This window comes from Chelonia mydas, chromosome 7 (genome assembly GCF_015237465.2).
Source record: "Chelonia mydas isolate rCheMyd1 chromosome 7, rCheMyd1.pri.v2, whole genome shotgun sequence".
Taxonomy (NCBI): domain Eukaryota; kingdom Metazoa; phylum Chordata; order Testudines; family Cheloniidae; genus Chelonia; species Chelonia mydas.
Window position 1 is genome coordinate 67,712,564 of NC_057853.1, and position 19,691 is coordinate 67,732,254.

A 19,691-nucleotide genomic window follows, 5' to 3' on the forward strand; every position below is an offset into this window, starting at 1 on the left:
AAATGGCCACAAAGAGCCATTTTCTTTGTGATCCATGTGCTTAACTCTCATGAATTGCACGTAAAACAAGGTCCTTTCTGAGTGAGTTTTGAGTGCAACTCGGGACATACATTCCTTTGCAACCAGCTCTGAAATTTAAGCTTTGAATGGGCCAGAAACCTTTATATGATTTGCTGAAATGGAAAGATCTTTGTCTTAAAAGACAAAAATAAAATCGAACTCTTTCAGTGATGGAGCCCTACATGTCCCAGTAATATGGACATTACCTGGCTGATTATACTAAACAAATCACAAATGTAGCTGGCATTGCATAGAAAAATGCATCCGTTTCTTGTCACAAGATAGTTGATATTGGAAGAGGTTTTCTTTCTTTAATTTTGAAATTAACAGTATCCTTTTAACTTGTTACAATAGTAGGTTAAAAAACTTCTCAGTTTGAAGCACAATTCTTGGCCTGCCAAGGGCACAGTGTGTGACACAGACCCAAATGAGAGATGTTTAAATAAATTAAAAAACAAAATCAGCAAACTTCAATGCTGCAAGATTCATTCCTTCTGTGTAAATAACTGTATTGAAAGTTGCATGTAAATAACCTTAAATTGTAAAAGACAAGAGGATGCCAGTTAGTGTGGCATGTAGGTAACTTGGAGACTAAAATGAGTGGCATCCATTGACAAGGACAGTGAGGTAAGGTTAACAGTGTTGGGCTTTTTAAAATTGGATTTCCTTTAAAATTGGCAAAGAAAACTGCTCACTTCCTTCCTTGACTCCTTTAAAATATGAGACTTTAATATATTAAAGATTTTAGTTGAATTGTACAATAAACAAAGAACCACATCTCCTTCTTCCTGAAACTAACTGAGACAGTCGGAAAAACTGGGCTCCCTTAACTGCCAAGTGCACATGGCTTTCTTGTTTATGGTCTTAACCTTCCTGCTTTCTTGTGCTGAAAGTTCAGTATCTGAATAAACATATGTGATTCAGTGCAATGTGCAGACACCTACCTTCCAGTGATTTACCACCATCCCTCTCATTTAACAGCCAGAAGGGTGTGGCTTTTAACCTAGCATCTGATAGTTCAGGCTGCCTTTTTATATAAGAACCTTGAGTTCTCTGAGAGTGTTGTCGATGCTCAAAAGTACAAATAAAAAGTCACTTACAGCATGGCCAGGCGCTGTCCTTTGGCCACACAGCTCAGTCAGTGCAACTCTGGACAAATCGCCATTGTTCTTCCAGGCCTGAGGATAGAGATACAGAAATACTTAATTTGGCTGACCTTTTTGTTTGGAGCCAAATTCTGTTCTCATTATAGTGTAAATCGAGGGTATCACAGACTTTAAATGATGATACACTTGTGCAAATCTGGCATACCTGAGAACAGAACTTGGTGCCTGATGTTTCCCTTGCTTCTCACCTACTCTAGACTTAAACTCACTTCTTCTCCATTCTTCTGAGATGTGCCGCTATCTTGGACATCCTCTGTTTTCAGTCACACTTTCTATTAAGAGTATTGCCAACTCCAAACATGGAAGAATCATGGGACTAACTTAAAAATAACAAGACTTAAAAATATTTTGGGATGGCTTTTATTTGCCTTTTGGCTTCTGATCCTTTCTGGCTCATGATTTTCAAGATTTTCTCCACAGCTACAAATTCTAGAAACTTTTTTTTTCTTTAAACAAAACTGAGATCCTTTGCTTAAAGCCCCAGTTCCTGCCAAATATTGTGTGACTTGCGATTAAAATGGACCACAGAGAATGTATTGGAAGATTCATCTGGAGGGAAGGAAAAGGGATCTCCATTGGACATGCCTGAGCTCAGCCCAATCCTTGAGAACATCAAACAGATCCAGAGAAGAGGCCACGCAATCCCTGCAGTGGGGACTCATTGTTAGAGAATGGACAATACATTCTGCAGGTGACAAAAGAACAGCAGGACTCTGTGCAGTCTCTTAAAGGTTGGGTGGGATTTTGAAGACTTCAGTCAAGGATCCGGTTGGCTATACACATTATTACAAAAGGTGTTGCCTCAGAAGACACTTCAGGGATCTTGTAAGAGAGTTGAAGGAGGGGGAAATACAGATGATCTTCTCAAAGTTTCTTCCTGTTACAAGAGCAAGAGAAGACAGGCAACAGAAGATATTGGAGATAAGCATTGTAGAATAGAGGGTTTCTGTTTTGTGGAATATGGGGCCACCTTCTATATGGAGAAGAAGATTTATGCTTGGACTGTGTGGGTTTGAAAGGTGTAGCTTTAACTCGTCAGATGCCAAGTAACCTTTGTTTTTAAAACTATATAGTTTGGAGAAAGAAGAAATGGTAGGCCAGCTCTTCCTAGCTGTTGCCAACTTAAGAGTGGCTTCCACTATTTAATCAGAAGGGTTCTTTTACCTACTTTAGGGGACACCAAAATCAAGACCAAGCAAAATAATCACAATTAGTAACCATGGCTATTTTATTAAAGAAAGGAAAAGGAAACATTAAAAACACGAGACACTGGTTACTTTGGTTTTTGTTTATGAAGAGGAGTGCACACCTCAGAGGTGCTCACTCTCAAGGGTGTAACCTCTGTTTAAAAACTCTCCACAGACCTGCATACAGAAGAGATTGTAACCAAAGTATATTGTTTCTCAAAATTATTGTGACTCCATTCTTTAGTATATCCTTAGATACCAAGGAATGTTTATATGGGCAACAGAACTTCATTTCAGGGTAGATGGACCTGTTTGGTTATTAATGTCTAACCACTCAGTTTAAAGTTGGCAAAGTAAGCAATCTTAATTACATCAACCAAAGCGAATACTTAAATCAGTTGCTTAGAAGCCATTTAAGGAGCTGTCTTGGGACAGGCAAATTAGCCAGTATTAGGAATCATAAATCCGATTAAATTCCATTATTCCTCCGCTCTACTCACTTTTCCACGAATACATTATCTAACCACTTAGTGATTAACAGGAGTAACTGTCTTTTTAAGTTACAAAAGCATTTCAAAATTCCAGCAGTTACCACAGGAGTTTTAAATCTAATTTACTGGCAGTGCCTTAATTAACTTCCTCTCCCCAATCTATGTTGAAAGTTTTTTTTTTTTTTTTTTTTTTTTTTGGGGGGTTGGTTTTGTCTTGAGTGTTCTGTTTTTCTTGTCTGTGGCAACTTGCCTGTAGAAATGGACAGGATGTGCTGTGAAGTGCTTCCTGTTACTGTGCTTAGACAGCATATGAGTGTAGGATGCTCACTTCAGAGTCTTTTTATATATATAATAATATATAAAATAGGTTTTCCTATAATTTCATTAAAATAAGAAAAAGGTATCTGTTTCATGCTCGTTTAGATTCAAATTGATTGCTGTCACTCTGTTTGCTTAGGTGACACCTTCAGCTCCTGAATATACAATCTGTTTAATGCAGTGGTTCTTAACCTTTACTGCAGCCTGCATCCCTTTGGTTCTCAAAATATGTTCTCGCACCCCTTATCAAAAATCGTTGAAGTAGGTCAGTTCTTTAAACCTAGATATATTTTTGTTTGTATATTACAGTAATCGTTAAAAATGTATAATGTTAATAAATACATAGGTTTGATGAAACAAAGTAGTTGTACTTATGTGCCTGTGCTTAATTTGTGTTTTCGATGATTTACCTTCTAAACAAATCTGGCGTATCTCACACCCCGATAGGGTGCGTGCATCCCAGGTTACGAACCACTGGTTTAATGAATATGCAACGTTTCTTTAATTGCTTCCATTCTTCTTGTGGCAGGAAAGCTTTTTTTTAATCCAGTACACTTTCCGACTTTTATTTTATTTTTTTATTAGAGTTTGACAGGAAATTCTGGTTTTGAAAGATCCAGAAATTCCTCTTCTTCTGCATGAGGCCAACTGAGCCGACTGCCTCAGGTGCCAGACTGTGGGGGGGCACCACTAGGACCCAGAGTGTAGAAGATCGTCTGCTGGTGCATATGTATTCTCTCTGCTCTAGACGCACAGAGATGGTGGAGTGCTGTGCTGGAGGAAGGAGGGCACAAGAGACACAACAGGCAGGCAGGAGAAAAGGTTAGAGGAAATAACACAAAGCACCAGGAGCTGCAGGGGGAGAGAGGAGAAGGAGCCTCTTATGTACCTCTCTAGCACTGCAGGAGCCTGTACGATTAGCACCAGCTTTTCAGGGAGCTTCCTGTTTCCTGCTGCTTCCCTGAACCCACCTGAGGAGAACAGGCAGTCAGTGAAGTAGTAGGAACAAATTAGGCCCTTAAGACGCTGATCTCTTCCCTCACTCAGGCCCTGCTACCAGCCTGCTTATTTTTCCCCTTCAATTGCATGTTGAGAGCCACTCTAGCTGGCCCAGAACAGCAGTCATGAGTGAAAGAAGAAAATGCCCCTTTGGGGCAGCATTAAGAAAAAGAAAGGAAGCTTTTCTATCCAAGCAGGAAGGAGCTCTCCTGAGGTACATAGCCACAAATGTTCACGGTGAGCCTTCCAGCCCTGGTGAGGAGATGCCAGATCTTCCAGTTAGTCAGAGTGCAGGTGACCTGGTAGCTACTGCAGCATCCATATCTCCATCTCAAATGGATGTAACCATGCACATTCCTGAAGAAAAGTGTAGATCAGAGAAGAGTGTGGTGGAGGAACAAGAAACAGCTGCTGCTGAGTTTAGTTTCTTAAGTCTAGATGATCCAGGACTGTGGACCCACTTGAGCAGGAGCCTGAGGGACTTCCTTGTACTGCATAGGACACAGCAAGTGAAAAGCTTCATGTTCCCCAAAGACAATGAAAATAGACGTTTCCATCCAACACATTACTGGTGTGAAATACCAATGGTGACAAAGTGGAGAGGCCATGGCTTATGTACTCAAAAACCCAGAATGCTGCATAGTGTTTTTGTTGCAAACTCTTCCAGTCTAACGTTCCAGCCACACTGGGTTCTACAGGAACAAAGGACTGGAAAAATCTGTCTAGAAACCTGGCATGGCATGAGAAGGCAGCAAATCACCAGAGAGCATTCCATAGGTGGAAAGAGCTCGATATGAGACTAAGGTTAAAGGCCACCATAAATGATCAGCATCAAGAGAAGATTGCATCAGAGTCTCTTTATTGGCAAAATGTTCTGACAAGGCTCATTGCCATTGTGAGAATGCTTGCTACCCAAAACCTAGCACTGCGTGGCACTTCAGATCAGCTGTATGTGCCAAACAAAATTGTGGTGCTGATGGCTGAGTTTGATGCTGTACTCCAGGAGCATCTAAGAAGAGTCACCACCCAAGAAATGTACACACACCACTACGTTGGAGAAACAATTCAAAATGAGAACCTACAGTTACTAGCAACAAAAGTCAAACAGAAGATTGTGGCAGATCTGAAGTCAGCAAGATGTTGTTCTGGACTGCACACCTGACATCAGCCATACGGAACAAATGACTTTAATGGTGCGTTTGTAACAACAACAGAACTAGTGAAAATGTCCCAGTAATGGTGCCTGTCAGAGAGCATTTTCTAGAATTTATTGACATTGATGATCCTACAGGAACTGGTATGACAAATGTGCTTCTTAAAAAGCTCGAAGATATGGGAATTGCGATAGCTGACATGAGAGGTCAGGGCTATAATAATGGTGCCAACATGAGAGGAAGGAACAGAAGAGTGCAGACACGGATCTGAGAGTTAAACCCTCGAGCTTTTTTGTCCCATGCCGTTCTCATTCATTGAACTTGGTGGTCAGTGATGCAGCATCAGCTTCTAGTGAGGCTGCTGAATTTTTTAATGTAATCCAAAGCATCTATGTATTTTTCTCTGCATCAACTCATAGATGGCAAATTTTGAAGCGACAGCTGGGAACATCCTCTCTGACACTGAAACCACTGAGTGGCACACGACGGGAAAGTCGAGTAGAGGCAATAAAGCCTATCAAACACCAAATTGGGAAGATAGATGATGCCATAGTTGCCATTATGGAGGATAATGCTAGGAGAGGAACTGTTCGTAGGAGAACAGTGGCAGAGGGAAATATACATAACTTCAAATTTCTGTGTGGCTTAGGGTTGTGGCATGACATAAATGTTGTAAGCAAGAGACTCCGAGGTGTTGACCTTGATATATCTGGAGCAATGGAACAACTGGACAAAGCAAAGTCCTATCTACAGTCTTACCGGTCAGATGAGGGATTTCAAAACATTCTGAAGAGTGCACAGAAGTTGGCAGAGGAACTTCACACTGAAGCTATTTTCCCACCCATTCAAGAATACAAGAGTCGAAGAAGAAGAAATTTTGATTACAAGGCACGGGATAATCCCATAAGAGACCCCAAGCAACAATTCAAAGTTGAATTCTTTAACCAGGTGCTAGATTGTGCAATAAAGTCAGTTGAACATATCATGCAGCTCAAGGAACACAGCAGTGTATTTGGGATGCTGTATGATGATCCAAAACTCCTCACTATACCTGAAGACCTACACCAGCAATGCAGGGCACTAGAAACAGTGTTAACACATAACATGTGCGATATTGATGCGCGCGATTTAGGTGATGACTTGAAAGCCCTTTCAAGATACCTTTCAGCAGGATCAACCCCAAAGACTGTTCTGGAATATATATGCACAAATAAGATGACCACCCTCTTTCCAAATGCTTTTGTTGCTCTGCATGTACTTCTAACACTTCCTGTAACAGTTGCCAGTGGAGAATGCAGCTTCTCCAAGCTGAAGTTAATAAAAACACATCTATGCTCCACAACGACACAGGAGAGGCTGGTCGGCCTTGCAACCATCTCAATAGAACATGAGCTGGCCCAAACTTTGGACCTGCATCAGGAAGCAGTTCAAATCTTTGCAGCCAAGAAGGCAGGGAAAGCACCACTATGATTAATCAAACAGCTAAAAATGCCAGTATTTACTATGCAGAAAAGAAAAGTTAATTTGCTGTTCAGGCGTTTGAAAGTTAAGCGTTACTTAAAATTTTTGACCAAGGCATTTTACGTTGTCAGTTCTCCTTTATTGGTAGGTAGCAGAGCAGTACCATGAGAGGAGTAGAACAGGAAGAAGGCAGAATTGAGACCTTTCAAAGTTTTGGCCCAAGCAAGAGGGAATGGGGGTGTCATTTGAGCTCCTGCTTCCGGTGCCAAAATGTTGTGGGCTGGCCCTGGTGTGAGTGTTCTCAAAGCAGTCTTTTAAAATTAAATAACTCTTGGAAAGCCTTTAGCCTGAGTTGTTGACTCCACATGACAAGAAAATCATCATTTCAACAATTGTCATCTTGCATCGGGTAAGGATTTGCTCAGGCACCATCAGTGATTGATTAATTTCCCATTAATGTAAGTGCTGCTTACATTAGTAATTAGCCTAGCACCAAATGATTTTTCTGTATTTGTACATAAAACATCTTACTAGTCATATAACAAAATCAGGCAGTTATGTGAAGGCTTGCATTTAAATACAAAATACTTGCAAATATACACATTAAAAGAATCTTATGCCATCATAAGCATTTGAGAACAAAGATTTTCTCCTTTAAGTGGAAAAATGAGTTGAACGTAACCAGTATCTTCTATATATCACTTACCACCATAAATGTTCTCCAAGTTTAAAGAATGAAGAAGACTTTGGTGTGTGTATAGAAGAAATCAATGTCAATAAACATGTTTCTAGAATACTTTGTGGGTTTAAGCTCAAGTTTTATTTTGGAGAAAAAAGGTGGTGGAGGATTTGTTATAGGCCTGCTTTTCCTCTGGGTTTATTGTTCTGATGCCACAACATTGCATTCTTTTCACAGGCAGATTTCTTCCAAATGTTTGTGATTTGTAGGCTTGATGTTTGCTTGGTCTAGAGAGAGAAAAGTATAAACCTGGAATTTCTCTGATTTTAGCTTTAAAGTTTTGTAACATAAGCTAACTATGTATATTGTCATATTTCCAAACATCCTGGCTATAACGTTCTTATGGCTGCATCTTGATATTTAGTGAAGGTAAATTTGTAACAACTTAATTTTTTTTAAGTTAAATTTTATTTTTTGCATCAGTATTAGGTCTTAGCCCCACAACTGCCACCATCTTGGTAGAAGGGGAGATAAGCTTCTAGATAGTAAACTAGACATAAGCCATGTCTACACTACCCACCGGATCGGCAGGTAGGGATCGATCTATCAGGGATCGATTTATTGCGTCTAGTATAGACGCGATAAATTGATCCCCGATTGCTCTGCCGTTGACTCCGGAACTCCACCATGGCGAGAGGCGGAAGCAGAGTCAATGGGGGAGCAGCTGCTGTCGATCCCACGCCGCGAGGACGCGAAGTAAGTGATTCTAAGTTGATCTAAGATACGTCGACTTCAGCTACACTATTCTTGTAGCTGAAGTTGCGCATCTTAGATCAATTTCCCGCCCCCCAGTGTAGACCAGGCCTGAGAGTAGTCATGAGGGCTTTAAATTAGCATCAGAAGGGGAGGGTGAGGAGGAAGAGGATAAACACAGGACATATGGTCAAATATAACTCTGGCAACAAATCAAGGGATGTAAAGAGAATAAATTCTTCAGTTGCCTATACACCAAAGCTAGAAGTCTGGGTGGTGAATAAGAATTAGAAATATTCATTTATGAAAAGAAACTTGATATGGTTGGTAGTATTGAGTTGGTGGGGTGATTCACGTGATTGGAATGTTATAATAGGGTGACTCTAGTGGAAGACAGAGTGGGCTGAAGAGAAGGTGGGGTGGCACTCTATGGTATAGATACCTTTTACCTGCTTCTGGGTTGCTCACAAACCTTCTATTGATAGGACATGTAATGCATATAGGTGGATTGGTTGTACTAATTCAGCTGAGGGGATAGGATATGCCTGTCATAAAATATCTATCTATGTTGCATTATCATAGAGGATTTCAATCTGGGGGACTTGACGAGGTCTCATGCTGCCACTAGTAAAACTTCTTGGAGTGTCTCAAACTGATAATTGCAAATGTTACAAATTTATCATCTAACTTGAGCAATTCTATTATGAGACCTCATTCTGTCACATAAATGTGGACTGAAAACTGGTGGTTGCCTAGGTACAAATGATGCCAGTGTAACTTCATTTGCTGCATGCAGAGTGTAGTCCCAGCCAGTTACATAACACTCTTCTCCCCCCCACCCCCCCTTGGTGATTTTTAAAAAGCCAGTTTTCCAAAGCTGGAAATAATTATGAGCATAATTCAGTGGGAGGAGATATTGAATGATTGGAAATTAGTTAAGAATGCATTATGTCCCCCCACCCACAACCATATCCTTACTAAAAGGGGAGGTGATGACAGCAACCTAAATATAAGTAAATTGAAAAATGGCAAAGCTGATAGCAATGAATATAAATCAGCAGTTTAGGTGGAAATATCTTTAGCTTTCCTTATCAATTTTATGCATCAATGGAAAAACTGTGGCCGGTAGGGTTAAGGACAATCAGGAGTACCTTAAATATATCAGGAACAAACTAAATCCTAGCAATGATATAGGTCCTATACTATAAAAGGATAGTAAAAATGTCAATTGTGATGTAGAAAAATATCTGTTCCGTATTTGGAAATCAAAAGGATGATGTATTCATCACTTACAGAGATAATATACTTTCCTTGGACTGTAACAAAGGAGGATGTTTCAGTAGTAACCATTAAAGAGTTAAACACTTATAAAATATGTATGACTGAATAACTTGCACTGAAGGATTTTTTTTTTTTTTTTTTTAAATTGGCTCTGGAGCTCTCTGAACTGTGGGTGGTTGTGTTTAAACAAATCTTGAAACACTAGAAGGGCTCCAGAGGACTGGGGGAAGGGGGAAGTTTAACATTGTTCCCGTATTTAAAAGACCTGAGAAATTAACTATAAAACAGCTTTTATGACTCACATCTTAGGCAAAACCATGGAAAAGCGGATATAGGACACAATTATAGAATCATAGAAATGTAGAGCTGCAAGGGACCCTGAGAAGTCCTCTAATGTCCTGTCCTGTCATGTTTATCCTCTCTTTCTCCTCCCCTCCCCCCCTCCCACTGAGCCAGGATTAAGTTAAAGCTAGACAAACTGGGGACTCTTTGGCCTATGTTATGCAGCAGGTCAGACTAGATGATTGTAATGGTCCCTTCCAGCCTTAAAATGTATGAATCTGTGAGTTGGTAACATGTATTAAGATTCTAATTATAAAGACCTAATAAACTATTAATGGATTGTGAGAATTACAACCCTCAAAGTACTTGAGGCTTTTATTACTGTCCACAGCTGTCTTCTGTTTACCTTAGGTCAGTTACTAATTTTTCGGAGTTTAGTTGTTTCCCTTTGCTGCTTCCAGCAGTTTTGTGTCGTGGAGTTAATGAACCCATGGTCAAAAATGACTTGTAGAACCTCTAAACAATGCACAATATTTAAACTTACTAAAAAGTAAATAGCAAGTCTCTCGTGTGTGTGTGTGGTGGTTTTTTACAGGACTCTTAAGTAATAGTTTTCCAAATATGCACTAATTCCAAATAGGTGAAATCCCATTGTAAACTACTAAGTCTTGCAAAGATCCTGCACATGTATTTTCCATTCCCAAAGATACCGTGAGTGTCCACTTTGCTATTTTAATGATAGGACCTAATTCCAGTCTCGTAGATCTCCTGATTTTGAGTATCAGGAGTGACTTTGGTAGTATCCGAGCAGATTAAGGTCTATATTTTATACTTAGTCCTGAACTTTTCACCTGCAGATCACAAAATGCTTTACAAAGATGAGTAATGTTGGAAAGTTCACAACTATTTTCCTCTTTTTGAAAGTCAGTACTTACCGGTTTAGGCTCAAATTCCCTTTTGGACTCATTTCCTTTATGACCTTTCCTTCAGTTTATTTTCTAGGCATTCTTCTCCTCCTGCCCCAGGTGGACTCACAGAAATTTTAATTGTTATGGTCATTTCTGCTTCCAAACTCTCCCCACTCTATCTCTGCAATTGTATTTTTGTGTTACCCAAAACTAGGTCAGAGATTCCAGCCTTTTTAGTTTGCGTATTGTGTAAGGAAGCCTTTACGTATGTAGTACAGAAACCGATTGCTCCATTTACTCCTTTTATGCTTTAATGGAGTTGCAGCAGCGTGGAACACAGTGAAGAATTAAGCCCCTTGTATGCAAGATGTACCCAGGTGGCAGATTTTGTTCCCATTTTTACCAGCTTGTTCTTCTTTTATTTTAATGTTGTTTGTACTGGATTGGTAACTTTTGCTCATTAGTGTTACAGAAGTTCTAAAATGTTTAAGTGAATGTATAGGGTCAGTAAGTAGACAGTGTAAATATAACCTTTCAAAACTCACACTGTGAGCACCAGAGCACTTGTCCATAAAGTGTTATCTGTAACTTTGATCTGCAATGATTCCACCCAGATTATAGTCCCACCTGAAATTTCTGCAGCACAGCTGGTATTTTTTAGTTTAAGGCATTTGCCTGTAAAGCCAAATTATCAATACAAAGTGAAGCAAGCTGCTATCTGCTGGCTTCCTTCCCTGATGCTCCATTTGGAAACTGGATTGATATGCCTGCTGCTGGCTTTCCTCCAGGAATCCCAAAGCCTTTAGAATGCTAGGGATCCAATCCTTGACTTTCCTACTTCCAGTTTTGCCTCTGCTTCTCAAGTCTGTCTTCTCCCTCTTGCACCAATTCAGGAAGTTGAATGGGACTAATGACATGATTAAAGTTAGGCACATACTTAAATGCTTGACTGAATCAGGGTCTTGTGATGTATAGCTTGAGCTTACTCTGCTGGATAAGCGTTGAGTAGTTCCAAAGACACCAATGGGATGACTCCTGGATAAAGATACTCCTTGTGCATAAGTGTCTGCAGGACTGGTCCCTTAATCACTACTTTAGGAGTCCACTGAAACTTCACTGGAGGAGAATGATCTTATTTTAAAAAAAAATGTACTCTTCTCAGTGCTCAAACCTTTAAGAATAATTAATAATAAAAAATACACAAACTTAAGCTGAGATCCCACAAGTATTTAAGCATGTCACTTTACTTAGACAAATCATCCAACTGACTTTAATGGAACTGCTCCATGTAAGTACAGTTACTCATCTTTTAAATGTTTGCAAGATCAGTTCCTTTAAAATCCTTCAAGACCTAAATTTTCTTCCCTTTGCTGGGACCTGTGGCATGAGTGTGAGAGAGAAAAGCATACAACCGAATGCCTTTCTTCAGACATTGTGTCTACAGACTCTGAAAGAAAACACATTAATTAGTAGAGAGAGGAAAATTTATCAGTGCAAACTTGCTGGGAAAATGATTGGCTTCCAAATGCAAGACATTGCTATTTATTATGTAGGGAAATAAATCCATGTAAACATTAATTTTAAAAAAGTTCAAAGCTCAGTACTTTTGATCATGATGCATCTCCTTTAAAAAGCCTGGCAATATAAAAAATATTTGGAATGGGATTTCTTGGGGGGTCCTTATCAGAGCTGTAGAGAGTGCCTGGCTTGACAAGCCCTCCTTCTTGAAGGCCCTCAGTGTATCCACCTGCCAAGGGGGATGGATCGGAATTCCACTGGAAGCTTGTCACTGCTGCTCTGTAATCAACCATTGAAGATTGCTGTTGAGGAGTCTGTTACTGGCTACATACAATTTACTTTCTGTGATGCCTGATGCTTGGTTCCTGACACCGAAAGAAATAAGACACATGCCTGCAGTTTCTAAGTCTCTCTTGACTACATTGTAAACAATTAGAACTCGAGTTAATCATTATTGTTAATGACTTCATCCTGTCTGATGTGATTCATTTTTGTTGCAAGTTGCTGAGACTCTAGGAAGCATATTACTCTTTATTGCAGTATGTGGGTGTAACTTCAGTTGGAAAATCTTCTTGGTGTATGGGAGCTTCCCAAGACTCCCCTGGAGGTCTCTTTGTCAAATTAAGCTTCTCATGGAGAAACTTGAATTCCTGATCTCTCCTGAACTTTCTGCACCCCAGTACTGTCACTGTTGAAGATTACATTGTCATCCCTATACATAATGGGTATTAGCTTTGACTTCCTTGCAGCCAGCCTGTGCCCATACCCTGCTGCTGCTTCCTCCACAATATTTCTAAGATTCAACTTTTTTCTCTTTCAAGGCAGTTAAAATTCCTCATCCAGTACTTCATCATCTACTGGCTTGACTTCTTTGTGAATTGTGCCTTTCTGAATACCTGTATTGGGTCCCCCTTCTCCACTACACGAACTCGTGCTCCTTTTAAAGTCTCTGCATAACTTTGTCCCTCCCTACTCCGTGACCATCTGTTGGTTTATGTGAAAGAGTTTGGTTTCTGTCTAGTTCCTAGAGGAGAGAGGTCCCTGTCATAGAATATTCCATGAGACCTGGTTGTAAGAGGCACTGTAGTTGGTCTCAGTAAATAGTATAGTCATGGAGCCTGGATTCCCCTCTATCCAGTATGATGGGCTCACTGGTGATGTTGGGGAGACTGCACTGCTACTGCTCATGTTGAACTTGTTCTGTGGAAAAATGGAGGACCCGGACCTTCAGAACAGCACTGATGATCAAAACAAAAAGTCCAGAAGTCATTTAGCAAAGATATTGTCTGTCATTTCCACTAACTTCAGGAATCCTAGAACAATTCTCAGCCCCTATTTTCTAGTCAAGCCACCATGTTAGAAATGGTTGTACATTGCATGACTATAGAATTATAGTTTGAAGTTGCCTGCCCCACTGCATTCTCAGGTTCCGTGATCCAGATCTCCCTTTCTTGTAGCTTACTCAACACTAAATGCTTCATCTGTCTCTCAGGAGTGAGCAGAGCTTCCTCCACACTGTCACATCACAGCTGAAGTAAATGTATGTCCATAAGGAAAGAATCCTTGAGCCATTTCACTCCAGCATCAGCCAGAGCTCTTGGGAAAGTGACTGTTCAGTGACTCATAGGTGCACGCCCTCAGATTTACCTGATACTGTACTTGATGATTCACACTCTCTTCTATTGAAAGAATCAACAGCTCTTAGATTTTCCCTTTACCTCACAGTAAGAGGGGTTATGGTGTTTGTTGCAGCCTTGGGAGGGTCCCTCAGGTTTTTCTTTTCTTTGTACAGCTCATTAGCTATCTCCATTAGATCTGGGTGCTACACATAACAGCTCGTAGAACCATCACTGCACCTGGTCTGCCCGATGGAATATTTGGAGGATACGAATGGGGAGGAGAGAAATATCAGTGGACTGGTGTCCTTCTTTGTAGAGAGAACTGGCAAAAAGTGCTATGAAATGTAATGCTGGGAGCAAGGTGAATAACACATAAATAAATAAACCATTAACCAAAATAATCAATCTTATATATTGGATTTTTTTATTCTGCTTAAATGTTTTTCCAAAAATCTTTTTAAAATCTGAACTTAACATTTACACCTTAGCATATTTTGTCACAAAATATTTCAATAAATAAGTATGCTGCATCCATGCATGTGTCAAAAACTTTGAGTTTGAAAGCTGCTTCTCTAGATAAAGAGAAAACCGGGAGGGCGGGGGAAGGACCATTTAACTTGAGATTAACCTTTTTAAATATGGCACAATAAGTCATGTACTGTGCTACGGGCTTCTTTTGTTTAATACAAATACATTTTATATGCTGTTTTGTGTGTTAATTAAATTCTAATTACCACCCTAATGCAGCTTGCCACAAATCATGAGCAGAAAGTTAATTATCTAGTGAATAAGCGATGTCCTTCACCATTTTCTAATATACTAAAAATGTACAATTTGCTTAATCTTTTGAGATTCTAATGTAATTGCTTAAATGTGTATAGTTATGGAGTACCCTCATAAGTAGCAAAAAGATGTATCCCGTCTGGTATTAAGGCTCTATTTAGTTCTAATGGTTATATCAACCAGTGAGAGTGCACTTTTCCATTTGTACTTCAGTTATTTTCTAAAGAAAAGTTGATTTGAATTCAGTGATTTTTTAAATGGAGACTTTCCACATGGTGTTTTAAATTGCCTTGATTTTAATCTACCCTGACAAGATGAGAAAAGGGTAATTCTGTATTGGGATAGTTTGCTTTCACAAAAGCTTACCATAGTTGGCACCTCTAAATAGACATTAACCTGTCAGCTTCAAGCCTTCAGCTGGATAGGTGGTAAATCACATGCTGCCAGATCAAAAAAAAAAAAAAAATTAGCTTGTTATACTGTAAAAAATAACAAGCTAGAACAATACAGTGTGGATGAAATAATGGAAGTAACTAGCATGCCAAAAGATTTGACGGGATGTTTTTCACTCCCAATAGTTCAATGTTTTGTTACCAACAGCCTTGTAACCTTCTTGAAACACTGCTCTGCTCTCTGATTGTTTTGATTTTACAAAAACAATGAGAAGTCCGCTGGCATCTTAAAGACCAACAGATTTATCTGGGCATAAGTTTTCATGGGTAAAAAACCCCACTTTAGCTGCATGTGAAGAAATATGCCCAAATAAATCGGTTAGTCTTTAAGGTGCCACCAGACTCCTCGTTGTTTTTGTGGATTCATACTAAAACGGCTACCCCTCTGATACTTGATTTTACGGTTTGTTGCTTTACTAGCTAGCTTTGTGGACCTACTAACACATGTCTAACGCTTGACTTAATGTATTAGTTTACTAGGTGGAGCCTTCATTTCCCCACCCTTGCCCCCCATTTCCATATCTGCTCTGGTTTTTGCCTGCGTTTGCGCTGGGATAGTTTTAAAAACACTGGATCAGATCTGCAGCTGATTTACGTTGACTTAAATCTGCATTGCTCCATTAACGCTAGCTGAGGCTCTGGTCCATTCTTTTCAATGCTTTTGTAGAAAAATTGCAGTATTTTTGGAAATCTGTAACATTTCCTTTCCCTTTCTCTGTTTTTAAAACCATTTCATAGGTAATAGATATGGGAAAGACCTGTCCGGTTTAGAAACAACAAGGAGTCCGGTGGCCCCTTAAAGATTAACAGATTTATTTGGGCATAAGCTTTTGTGGGTAAAAAAATACTACTTCAGTGGTTTTTTACCCATGAAAGCTTATGCCCAAATAAAATCTGTTAGTCTTTAAGGTGCCACCGGACTCCTTGTTGTTTTTGTGGATACGGACTAACACAGCTACCCCCTGATACTTGTCCTGTTTGGTTTGCATGTGCTGCAAGGGTTAAAAATCTATGGGCAGTGAATAATATCACAATTATAAAAACTTTAGGGTCCTTGCACTTTGTAGATAACCGTGTAATCTGTGGGTTTGGAACTGTCTGACTGGAAACTGCAGCAGTCTTTTGCTGAATGGTTATATCTTTCATCAGTGCAGCTGTGAGCTGAAATGATATGTCTTTAAAAAGCTAGCAGTATCCCTCTGTATTAGTTCTCTGAAAGAAATTCCCATTGCTATAAGTGGGAAATAACTGTTGGCTGAGTGAGTCCGTGTAACTCCATATAGAAGAATAAGATATACTGCAGGGAAAGCTGATGATTACCACCTACATATCATTTTATATCTCTTCAAAGCACTTCACAATACTAATTAGCTAATCAATGAAACCTATGAGGTAAGCTAATATTACTAACCACGTGTCTTATTTGTAGTCTGGCAACTGACACTTCTGAGCATCTCCTACACTAAGAAACATACCAAGGGGAAGAGACTAAGTGACCTGTTCAAGTGCATGTAGCCAATCCATTTGCAGAATTAGGAATAAAGTTTGGGATGGGAGTTGGACATGACCAGTTTTAGGGCTAGTCTACACTGGCAGCGCTTTAACGTGGCTTGTGTAGTCGAGGCACAGGGTTGGGAGAGCTCTTAAAAAAAAAAAAAAAAAAAAAAAAAAAAAAGAGAGAGAGAGAGGGGAAAAAAAAACCCCAAACCCACCACAACGAGAGGCATAGCTACTAGCGCTGGGAGCACAGTTTACACTGGTGCTTTACAGCGCTGAAATTTGCAGCACTTGGGGGTGTTTTTTCACACCCCGAGCGAAAAAGTTGCAGCGCTGTAAATTGCTGGTGTAAACAAGCCCTCAGTTGCCTAGAACATGTTGCCTCTCCATACAGCATTGCTGCTATAACAGCAGTGTGTATCTCAATGGAAAGAACCAAGATACCATCTCTGTCACTTTTTCCTCCCCTTCCCCCTCTCAAAAAAGTGGTAATAGGCCAAATCCTGACCTTAATTTAGGTGGGAGTAAGGGGCACAGAAGCCCTTTACCTCTCTCTATTTTCAGGACTCCAGCTCTGAAGATAGGTCCCACACTTCTGCTAAAGAGGATGGAGAACTCCAAAGAACTCCATTCTGTCATCCTTTCTCCTTTCAGGAAGTTGTCATTCAGTTTTGCAGTAATTCTTGCACAGCTGTCTGCTCCCACATGCTTCCCTACCCCTTCCTGGAAGTCATCCCTGTGGAGGAGGGAATTTTGGGGGGGGGGGCAGGGTGTGCTGCCCTTCCTGCTCCCTAGCCACCTATGTGGGAGGACAAGGTGGGTGAGAAAATTTTGTTTCTTGGACCAACTTCTGTTGGTGAAAGAGATGAGCTTTTGAGCCACACAGAGTTCTTCAGGTCTGGGAAAGGCATTCAGTGCATCACTACTGAATAAAAGGTGGAACAGATTGTTCAGCAATGTGGAAGGAGACATTCATCCTGGCTGACAGCTCAGAAGGGGAACTGTGTGTGTTTCTGCTGTGGTGCCCCTTGTAAGGATCTCCATTGCAGGCACATTGTCTTGGAGATCCACTCTACCTCCTGAAGAGGGGAGATGGCTTATAGTAGTGTGGCTTGATCAAGTGTGAATCCCCTGGCATCACGTGATACTGTAGCATTCCTCACTACCTACACAGCGACACTCCTCCAGGGCAGGCAGTTGGTTCGTCATGGCTGGGCAGCTGACCAATGGAAGGGGAAGTAGGAGAAGTGTGTTACCAGTCCTAGAGAGGTCAAGATGATTAGGCAGTTGGGACCCTTGCTTGTCAGTAAGGATGTGGGAGAAGCTGATATTCCTGTAGTGGGCTTTTCACTGAAGTTAAGGCCTGAACAATCAAGGTAGGTCTGAGAAACAGTGAGGGGAGGAAGCCAGGCAGAAAATAAGATCTCGAACTGGGGGGACGGGGAGGACTCCTTCAATGGCTTGGCTATCTTTTTTTGTTTCAGTTGCATTTTAGGACTGTTAACTTGCTGGGTTCCCCCCCCCCCACCCCCCCCCCGGATCCTCCTGGTCTACTAGCTCAGAGGCAAGATACCCTGGTTATATAACTGTCTATTTGCAGCTTGATACTTAATATAATTAATTGAAATACTCTGCGACCACACACACCCCACATGAACCAGGGAGACTCTCACCCTTGTTTCTTTATGTGTGCATCAGCTTAGTTATGTCTAAACTACAGACCTTACAGCCGTACCACTGCAGTTGTAAGCTCTTGTGTGTAGCCGCTCTATGCTGGCGGGAGAGAGCTCTCCTGCCAGCATAATTAAGCCACCCCCGTGAGCGGCTGTAGCTATGTTGCTGGGAGAGCCTCTCCCACTGACATAGCGCTGTCCACACCAACACTTCTGTTGGTCCAGGATGTGGGGTTTTTTTGACACCCGTGACCGACAGAAGTGCTAATCTTGGGCCACCCTTTTTTTTGCGCTTTGTGGACGTGTCTGTCTGCTCAGTTTCCATTTGGGCTTTGCTGTTTCTGAGAAACAGTCTCTTGCAGGTCCTGTGATAAGGTGTGGCTGTGAGCTTTCCCCCAGAATACATCATGGAAAGTCATGTTGCAATGTTAGAGCATGAGAAAGGGAACCCGATTCTAACAAGGTACAAGGCCGTGGAGAAACAGGCCCAGGAAGTGCAACTAACAAGTAGCAAAACACTGAAGCTGACGCTGCACAACGTAAACTGAAAGAGTGTGGGTGGGTCAGACAGCCCTGTAATCCTGCTTAGCAGCCTTAGATGCTACTTTTAGCTCTAACAGGAATAATACTGTCAGATGGTGTTGGGTCTTCTCAAGCTGATGGGGTCTGTCATAGTTAGAGATAGCTGCTGCTTTTTCATCCCTCTCTGTCCTCTCTGAGTGCACCCTTCTAAGATTTTGCACTTCTTGACTGTACTACTCAGCTGCAAGTCTTCCCTTTGGGAGGCGTGACCAGGCAGCTTTCTAAAAGTATTGTTTTAATGATAGAAACACAGCACAGTATGGGTAAGAGATTTGCCCACAGACTGTTTTAAAGTCTTCTCTCTCACCCTATTTTTACCATCCTTCTTGGAAGGTTAAGGAGGCTCACTGGCTTCAGGGCCTGTGTCTCTGTGCTTGCTGACAACTCTCACCCCTCTCTCTAGGGTTCAAGTATTTCAGTCCCCTTCACTCCAGCCTGCTCCATATCTGGGCAAATCAAGCTTTATAATTTCAGCAGGTACCTGTAAGTATCATCTTCGCCGTTTAACAGCACAGACATTGTTTCCTAACCTTCTGCCTTGTTTACCAGGAAGCGTTTGTAGCTGGAGCTGTTGTTACCTGCCAGCTATTATCCTGAACCTCCAGGTGCCCACAGTAAACCCTTCAGTATATGTATACAATAAACATTCCCATGGGTTGCTCGCTTACAGTTAGGGGCGTGTGCAGGAATTCAAATGTGACCATTTTTGTAGGGGGCACATTCTGTGCCTCTGCCGCAGCCCTGGGGTTGAAGGAGCTCACTCTCCCCACTGCAGCCCTGGGCCAGAAGAGTTCTGTGCCCCTACCCATTATTGGGGAGCCCATGCCC

General features: G+C 41.0%; 1 protein-coding gene across 6 annotated transcripts in view; it reads left to right on the forward strand.

Moving 5' to 3' along the window:
* The window catches only part of TSPAN14 (tetraspanin 14), a 75,304-nt gene that overhangs the window by 11,026 nt on the left and 44,587 nt on the right, over window positions 1-19,691 (forward strand). The window contains exon 2 of one of the 6 annotated variants that reach the window (XM_043551188.1): window positions 19,267-19,346. The exons of the other annotated variants lie outside the window; for them this stretch is intronic. The gene's annotated coding sequence lies outside the window, so the exon portion shown is untranslated. The remainder of the gene's footprint in view (window positions 1-19,266; window positions 19,347-19,691) is intronic. 6 annotated transcript variants of the gene reach the window in all.